The sequence below is a fragment of the Myotis lucifugus genome, unplaced genomic scaffold, assembly GCF_000147115.1.
Source record: "Myotis lucifugus unplaced genomic scaffold, Myoluc2.0 scaffold_28, whole genome shotgun sequence".
NCBI classification, from domain to species: domain Eukaryota; kingdom Metazoa; phylum Chordata; class Mammalia; order Chiroptera; family Vespertilionidae; genus Myotis; species Myotis lucifugus.
In genome coordinates, this window is record NW_005871076.1 from 100,036 (window position 1) to 108,805 (window position 8,770).

Here is an 8,770-nt window from a genome sequence, read left to right on the forward strand (position 1 = left end):
AGTTGGTTTTTCTTCAGCCCTGACCTTTCTCTGGACAGAGCTCTGAGTGATATTTTGCGATCTGTCAGCTCATCTACACTGGCTCCAGAGATGTTATTTATGAAGCCTGTCTGGGGAAAATTTGACTGATTATTTTCTACAGAATCTCTGGAGACCATTACCTCAGAGACTAGGACAGCCAGTCAACAGGCCAAGGGGAATAAAAGATGTTGCTAACCATATAAAATGAAAACCCAAGACACAAGCTCAGATGATAAGAAGGAACAATTAAATCAGACTCTTACACATGGTGTTTATCAGGGATTCAGAAAAGTACATTTTGAAGTTGACATTTTTTGCTTCATGAGACTCATAGACTGATTGCAGAGAGACGATCTAAGGGGGATGAGTTTGGGTCATTGATGGGTTGGCAAATGGCCACTGGTGATTCTGAGAGTGACTGGGCAGCTCTGACCTGGCTGAGAGAGGTCCAGGACGTGCTGAGTCACACTTTAAAAAAAAGTTTTTATTGATTTTAGAGAGAGAGGCAGGGAGAGGGATGGAGAGATAGAAACATCAATGATGAGAGAGAAACAATGGTTGGCTGCCTTCTGCATACCCCCTATTGGGGAACGAGCCCACAACCCCGGCATATGCCCTGACTGGGAATTGAACTGGTGACCTCCTGGTTCATAGGTCGATGCTCAATCACTGCACCACACCACCGGGCTGAGTCACACTTTGATTGGCTATTTCTCCAGTGTAGATGAAGTGGAGAGACAAAATGTTCATCTGGCTCAGGGTGTTGTCTAGCCTCTATCTCTGTAGCCAGAGAGGCAATTTACTTCCTGGCTGACCAAGTTGCCAGCCCAGTCTCAGAATTTTAGGGCAGAGAGAGGATTTCCCAGCACTACTACCAATTACAGAACCTCCTCCCCGACACGCACACCTACCACCCCCCGCCCCCGACCCACCCCCGCACACACACGTATCTCCACTGAGCTACTAGTTCCTCATGACAGTAAGGGCCAAGATTCTGAGGTTGAGTCTGGGCTCAATGAAAAGCATGCCAAAATTGATTAATAATGTCTGCCCAGGGATGGGGAGAGGGCAATGGTGCTTTCTTTTTCTTGTTCTCTTTCTTTTTTATTGATTTGAGAGAGACATACACATCAATTTGTTGTTCCAGTTATTTATGCACTCATTGGTTGATTCTTGTGTGCCCTGACTAGAGATCAAACCTGCAACCTTGGTGTATTGGGATGACACTCTAACCAACTGAGCTACCCAGTCAGGGCAACAGAAATTCTTATTTTGCCTTTCATGCTCTCTTCCTAGCCTCTCCATTTGTAATGAACCCCACTTCTCTTCACCTGCCTGGTGTCTATAGTCAAACCAGACCAAGTACATCTTCAGAAAGGTTGGGATCTTTCCTGCCTTTGCTCTCATCTCATGTGGTCCTTCTATCCATCTCTCTTTCTGATGTCCAGTGGTTGGAATTCTACCAGAGAAGCAAGAATAGGTATAATTTTTCTCAAACTGGAGTGTAGTAAGTTACACGTGGTGATTTTGTTTCACTAAAACATTAGCATTTCTCAGCCATTTACTTTAAATGGCTCTTTAAACTTTTTCTTATTGATTTTGCAATTGAATTTAATTTTTAAAAATTTGGTTTTAGAGATTTGGAAGCAATAATACATATTTAAATTAATGAAAGAAAACATAAGTTAACACTGAGGATCTTAGAGAATTTGGAGGGTGGGATTTGGAACCCAGATTTGCTATCATTTTCTGGGTTTGCGATTTGGGCAAGGGATCAAACCTCTCATCTGTGGCTTACTCATCTTTGTAAGGGGACACAGGATATTTGAAGATATATGAGATAAAGATATGAAGATATACGAGACAAAGATATGACAATTTATGAGATAATGCATGTAATATCTTAGCATAGTACCTCAAAGGTATAAATCCTCAATAATATTAGCTGTCTTAAAGAGTGATTTTACATTTGTATAATTTCCTTATTTCCCCCCACCATCTACTTCTTCAGCCAATGTACAGATGAAATCTTAAAATACTGAAGACCTTCCCTATGAAATTGGGACAAATAGACAAGATGTCCACCATACATGTACTCAACATTTTTCTCAATGCACATGCAAGAGGCATGGAAATAAAAAATAAGGCGATTGCCCTAACCGGCTTGGCTCAGTGGATTGAGCATCGGCCTGCAGACTCAAGGGTCCCAGGTTCGATTCTGGTCAAGGGCATGTACCTTGGTTGCGGACACATCCCCTGTAGGGGGTGTGCAGGAGGCAGCTGATCGATGTTTCTCTCTCATTGATGTTTCTAACTCTCTATCCCTCTCCCTTTCTGTAAAAAATCAATGAAATATATTTTAAAAAAATAAGGCGATTGAATAGGAAGCGCTAAAACTGGCTTTATTAGCTAATGACATAACTGTAACTACTGAAAACCCAAAGAACCTACAGGCCAACTAGTAGAATTAAGAATATAATTTTAGCAAGGTCACTGGACACAGAGGCAATACAGCGTGGGGCAAAAGTAGGTTTTGGTTGGTGTCGGCTGGAACAGACAGTAAGTTCTTTGGGCAGCACTGAGTTTTCTCAGACAAGCACTTTCAGGGGGAACTAAGGTCATCCTAGGGATGCAGCGTGGAGCTTTTAGAAACTGTTCTGTTCAATTCTTACAGAAGAGGGCTCAGAGGAACCTGGCTAGAGTTTGGTCACCAGGTGGGCCCAAAGTCAGAGGCAGGGAGGATTTTGCCTGTGCTTTGCTGCTGGCTTTCAAGACCAAGTGAGGCACTGTACGCCAAGAAATGCAGGCAGCCTCAGGAAGCTGGGAAAGGTAAAGAAATGGACTCTCCTTAGAACAGTGGTTCTCAACCTGTGGGTCTTGACCCCTTTCGGGGTCAAATGTCCCTTTCACAGGGGTTGCCTAAGACCATCAGAAAACACATATATAATTACATATTGTTTTTGTGATTAATCACTATGCTTTAATTATGTTCCATTTGTAACAATAAAAATACATCCTGCCTATCAGATATTTACATGATGATTCATAACAGTAGCAAAATTACAGTTATGAAGTAGCAACGAAAATATTTTATGGTTGGGAGTCACCACAACATGAGGAACTGTATTAAAGGGTCGTGGCATTAGGAAGGTTGAGAACCACTGCCTTAGAACCTCCAGAGGAACACAGCTCTGCTGACAGATTGATTTCAGCCTCGTGTGATTTTACACTTCTGACCCTCATAATTGTATGATAATAAATGTGTGGGTTTAAGTTTTTTTTCATATTCTTTTAATGAGGTACAATTCACTTACAGTAAAGTGCATAGGTATTAAGTGTACCACATACTGAATTTTTACAAATATATACACCTTCATGTAATTGGCATCACAGTAAAGGCAACAGTATTTCAGCCACTCCAAAAGTTTGCCACATACCTTTTAGTTAAGCTTTACAACCCATAAGTAATCATTGTTCTGATTAGTTATGTATTCATTGGTTGATTGCATGATGTCTGTTTGTGAACATTAGTGCAAATAACAATGCAGGGCAGAAGGGAAATAATGTCTTAAGCATATTATGAAAATAGCTTTGCCCTGGCTGGTTTGGCTCAGTGGATGGAGCCTGGACCTGCAGACTGAAGGGCCCCGGGTTCGGTTCCAGTCAAAGCATGTACCTTGGTTGTAGGCTCAATCCTTGGCCCTGGTCAGGGCGCCTGCTGGAAGCAACCAATTGATGTGGCTCTCTCACATCAATGTTTCTCTCTATCTCTCCCCCGCCCGTCCACTCTCTCTAAAAATCAATGGAAAAATATCCTCAGGTGAAGATTAACAAAAATAAAAAAATAAGAAAACAGCTTTAATCTCAAGTACTCCAGTTTGTGTTAAGTCACTGAATTTGTGATCATTTATTACAGCAGCAATAGAAAAGTAATATAGTTACTTCTGAGTGACAAAATTTCTATTTTCATTAGGACTCCCTGCATTTACATATTTTATATATGTGTTATTTACATTCAAAAGAATGATTTGTATTTTTAATAGTTGAGAACAAAACCAAGCCAGCTCTCAATCAAGTGAACTTGCTCACTTCAGAATCTTCTCTGGCTATGGGGATTTCCATTCTGGAAGGGGCTTCACTGAGTTGTTTGTTTAAAGCCATTTATTAAGCACCTACTATGTGTGAGCTGCTTTATATACATATTCATAGCAGTACCTTCTGCCACGGGTATTGCTCTTATTCCAAATGATAAATGAGGAAACCAAGCAGAAGACATAAGGTATCTTGTTCAATTCACATAGATACCAAGTGGTGACTCAGGGATTTAAATGTGGGTCTCTCTGACATCAGGGCCTGCAAAGACCCGGAGTGGGTGTGATTAAACGAAGGGATGTTTGTGAGTGTGCAAGAGGTGGCAGTGGTATGATGGGAAAAGAGCAAACAAGCAGGAGCCAGAAACCTGGTCCCACCACTAAATCACTTCATTCATTCAACAGATATGTATTGAACACTACTGCGTGCTAAGCACTATTATAAGAGCTGGGGAATGAGGCAGTGAACAAATCATGCAAACATACCTGCTTCAGGGAGTTTGTATTCTTGTAGGGTGTGAAAGACAATAAACTAAATAAACTCAGTTTCCTTCCACAAGATTATGTAAAGGAGTCACAAGATGTCTATAGAAGATGATATAGTATAGCCAGAAGGGCACAGGCTTTGATGTCAGGATTCCTAGGTTTAAGTCCTGGCTCTGCCGCTTCCTAGCTGTGTGACTCTGGGAAAATTACTCAATCTCTCTGAGCTTCCATTTCTTCAAGTGTAAAACAGGAATAATAATCCCTATCAACCTAGATTGTTAGGATGAATACATGAGATAATCTATGTAAAGCCCAAAAAGTAGTAGAACGCCATGGATAGGAACACTATTACTATTGCCATATCATCATTATTATTAATATCATCATCATCATCATTATCATTATTATTGATGCTGTTGCCCTGAGGCTACCCTGAGTCCTCATAGCCTGTGATTCCCTGAAGAAATACTGGTTTCTGAGTCACAGATGATGGGGGTGTCTTCCAGGGAACCCTTTTACTCAGTCCGTTCAGCCATCTGGCAGGACCCCCTTTTCACATGCCCAGTACAAGTGGTCCCTTCTACTGGAAACAGGCCATCTCATCTCCTAATTTGCTGAAATGACACGTGGACCCTTTCCGCTCACAGGAGCAAGAGAAGCGAGTCAGGAGGGAGCTGGGTTGAGGAGAATGTGGAGCCCGAGGAGCTGTGTGCAGCTGCAGATTCAATCACAATTAACAAAAGCCACCTGGGGAACCGGCCGTGCTGGGCATGACTGGGGCCCATTTGTTTGCAGGCTGTGGGTTGCCAGGGCTTTGTTAGCAGCCCTCAGCGCGGGCCCCGCAGGAAGACTTTATTTGCTTTTCCTGTATGCCAGCCCTGTCGGGCAGCCTTCACTGTATAACCTGGCCTACATCTGATGACTGTGTTCAGAGTGGGGCCCGGTTCGTGGAGGCTGGGAAGATTTGAATTTTAATCAGAATGTTCTTTCACCCTTAACACTGCTGCTCCCAGGCTAGTGAATTTCCTTCCCCGAAACCCTTCAACACACACATACACACACACTCCCCTTTATACTTCTCATGCCCTTTTCACAGTTCATATATTTATGTGACATTTTCTTTAAATGTGGTTTTATAGATATGAGAGAGGAAGAGAGAGGGAGAAAGAGAGAGAAACATCGATGTGAGAGAGAAACATTAATCAGCTGTCTCCTGCACACACCCCGATTCCCAGTCAGGGCACATGCCCCGGTTGTGGGCAACCTGGGCATGTGCCCTGACTGAGAATCGAATCTGTGACCTTTCGTTGCATGGAAGGGCGCTCAGCCAACTGAGCCACACTGGCCTGGGCCATGTGCCATTTGACCACGTCGGCCTCTCCTGGGTATTGGAAATGTCAAGCAGGTCAGGTGCTCTGTTCACTCCGGCTGACATGGCTTCCCCACAGTGTGGGTCCCTCTTACAGTTAGGTCGTTGGATTTAGCAAATGAAACCACAAGATGCCCACTTAAATTAGAACTATGAATAATGAATGATTTCCAGTTAAAATATGTTCCGTGCAATCCTTGGGACATATACTGTGAATTATTGGTTATTTATCTGAAGTTCAGATGTAACCGTACATCCTGTATTTTACCTGGCAACCCTAATTACAGCTTGTCTGTGATGCTCAGTAAACACATACACGAATGAAGAAGTGAACAAAGCTAATGCATGATCAAAAACAGAAAACCAAATGCAGATATTTTACTGGGAAGTACACAGGAACACCTTAGGGGTGATTATTTCAAGGTGATAGGATTATTGCAAAATTTCTGTTTTTCGATGTGATTTTGTACGCTTTTCAATTTGACTGACATGAGCAGAAAAGTTTTCAAATACCATATAGGTACGTACTATCTTAAACAAAATAAACCTGCTTACAAAGGAAACAATGTGTGTTTTCCCTCAGCCTGAAACCCAGAATTTTCTGAACACATCCCTGTGATAAGGGACATTTTGGGAATACATGAGAAGATTATTGAAAGCAATATTGAGAAGCATATTCTGCATATCAGTAAACTAGAGTAAACTAGAATACACAAAGGGGTACAAGGAGTTCAAAAAATATTGCTGCTATTTTACTAACTGTACGGTACTTAAGAAAATTGGCTCCTGAAGCTTTGGGAATGTAAAAGTAAGTCCAGTTAAACCCAAGACACAAATCTTGATTAATTGTACATAACATACTGGGGATGCTTTGATTTTTTTTGTTTGATTTGCAGAATGAGGGTGGAAAACCAAGTAAGACAAACATAAGCTCTTATAGAGAATGAGTTGAAGACCCCTCCTTCCCCCTCCCCCGACAACTTCCCATGATGCCTTGTTCCAAGCATCATTTAAATGTACTTTGGGTGTTTAATAATGAGCACGTTCAGAATGCTTCACCTTAATGGGGCAAGGAAAGGAACTAGAATCTGTAAGATGCTTACTACGTGCTGGGCACTGAGCATAGCACTTTGTCTCATTTCATTCATAAAAACAACCCAAGTCATACCCATTAACCCTACCTTACAACAATGTGACTTAATGATAAAGATTGCTCACAATCACACCTCCAGAAGTATTGCAAGGTGCTGGAGAGTTGTGGAAAGAGTGACTTACATTTACTGTGCTGTACTTACTAAGGCAGACAGCATTTTTTAAAAAATATATTTTTATTGATTTAAGAGAAGAAGGGAGAGGAAGAGAGAGATAGAAACATCAATGATGAGAGGGAATCATTGATTGGCTGCCTTCTGTGTGCCCCACACTGGGGATCGAGCCCGCAACCCAGGCATGTGCCCTTGACCGATATCGAACCTGGGACCCTTCGGTCAGCAGGCTGACACTCTGCCCATTGAGACAAACCGGCTAGGGCCAGACAGCATTTATTAGAAGATCTTTAGCTCAGGGTTTGAAAGACAAAGGTTTTCTGCTGTACCTTGAGGAATTGTACCCCTCCCAGTTTTCAGTTCTGAACGTAGGGCTAGAATCATGGGATGAGGGGTGGGGTGTCTCTTCTCTCTCCTCTCTCAATGTTAATGGTGCCCAATGTTCCACTGTGAGACTCAGTGTGAGAAGACGGAAGGACAGGGTAGACGTCATGTTGTCACCAAGTCAGCGCCCATGGAGAACAGAAAGTCATCTGGAATGATACCATGTCAGCAGATTGCAAAGTCTGCAAACTGTGGCTAGCTTAAAGTCTCATAACACCCACCCATGTGGTAGGAAAAAAAACAGGATTAGAATGAAATCAGCCTTACCTACTCAGTGATGAGAGACAAGCAGGGACTGGTAAAAGGCTAAGTCTGTCTTTATGAAGGGCTCCTGGTCTTAAAAAGAGAAAATTAGTTGAGTGAACTTTGAAAGAAAGAAAATTAGACTTTGGACAAAAAGAGCCTGTGAAGTGAGAGCACTTCCTCATTTTCAGGTGGAGAGAGATGGAAAAAAGGCAATTTGATGATGATTGCTAAGGATGGGGAAGTAAGAGCTGCCTCCATTTAACTCTTTCCATGGCAGCGTGTTCAATGGGCCACTCTAAAATACTGCCTGAATACAGGAGCCTGAGCCAAAATTAGACCCTCCCATGTCTCAGTCGTGCAGAAGCTATAATAGACCTGTTTCCAAGCCACACGGAACCGTCTTCTATTCAATGGCAGTGGATAGCATTTGAGCAAAGTGCATAGTAAGTGAAGTGTGTTCATTAAAGGTGGAGAGAGACAGGTTTCATGCACTCGTTCCTCCAGAGGAATGTCCCTAAATGCACAGTGACATGTCAATTATTTTTCCATTAGTATTCGCTGGATAAAGACCTTTTTCTTGCCTTTGCTGGCAAGGAAGCACTGCTTGGTATGCATATTTAAATGACAGTCCTACGGAATTAGCTTTAAGAATTGGCTCTGAACATAATGGCTGCCTTCAAATGTAGAGGAAAATGAGACGGCCACAGAAAGACCTCCACACACAAGAAAAGAGCAGGAAGTCACAGATAAGGCAAGCCTCGCCATTTTCTAAGCGTGGGGTTGTAATAATGGCTTTGAAAACAGATCACTTAAGGTAGCTCCAGCTCTGTTAAAACCTATATGGAGAGAAAGGCAGCACCTATCCTCGCTTCAAGGAAATCAGCTTTATTGCCAATCATTTGAAAGTA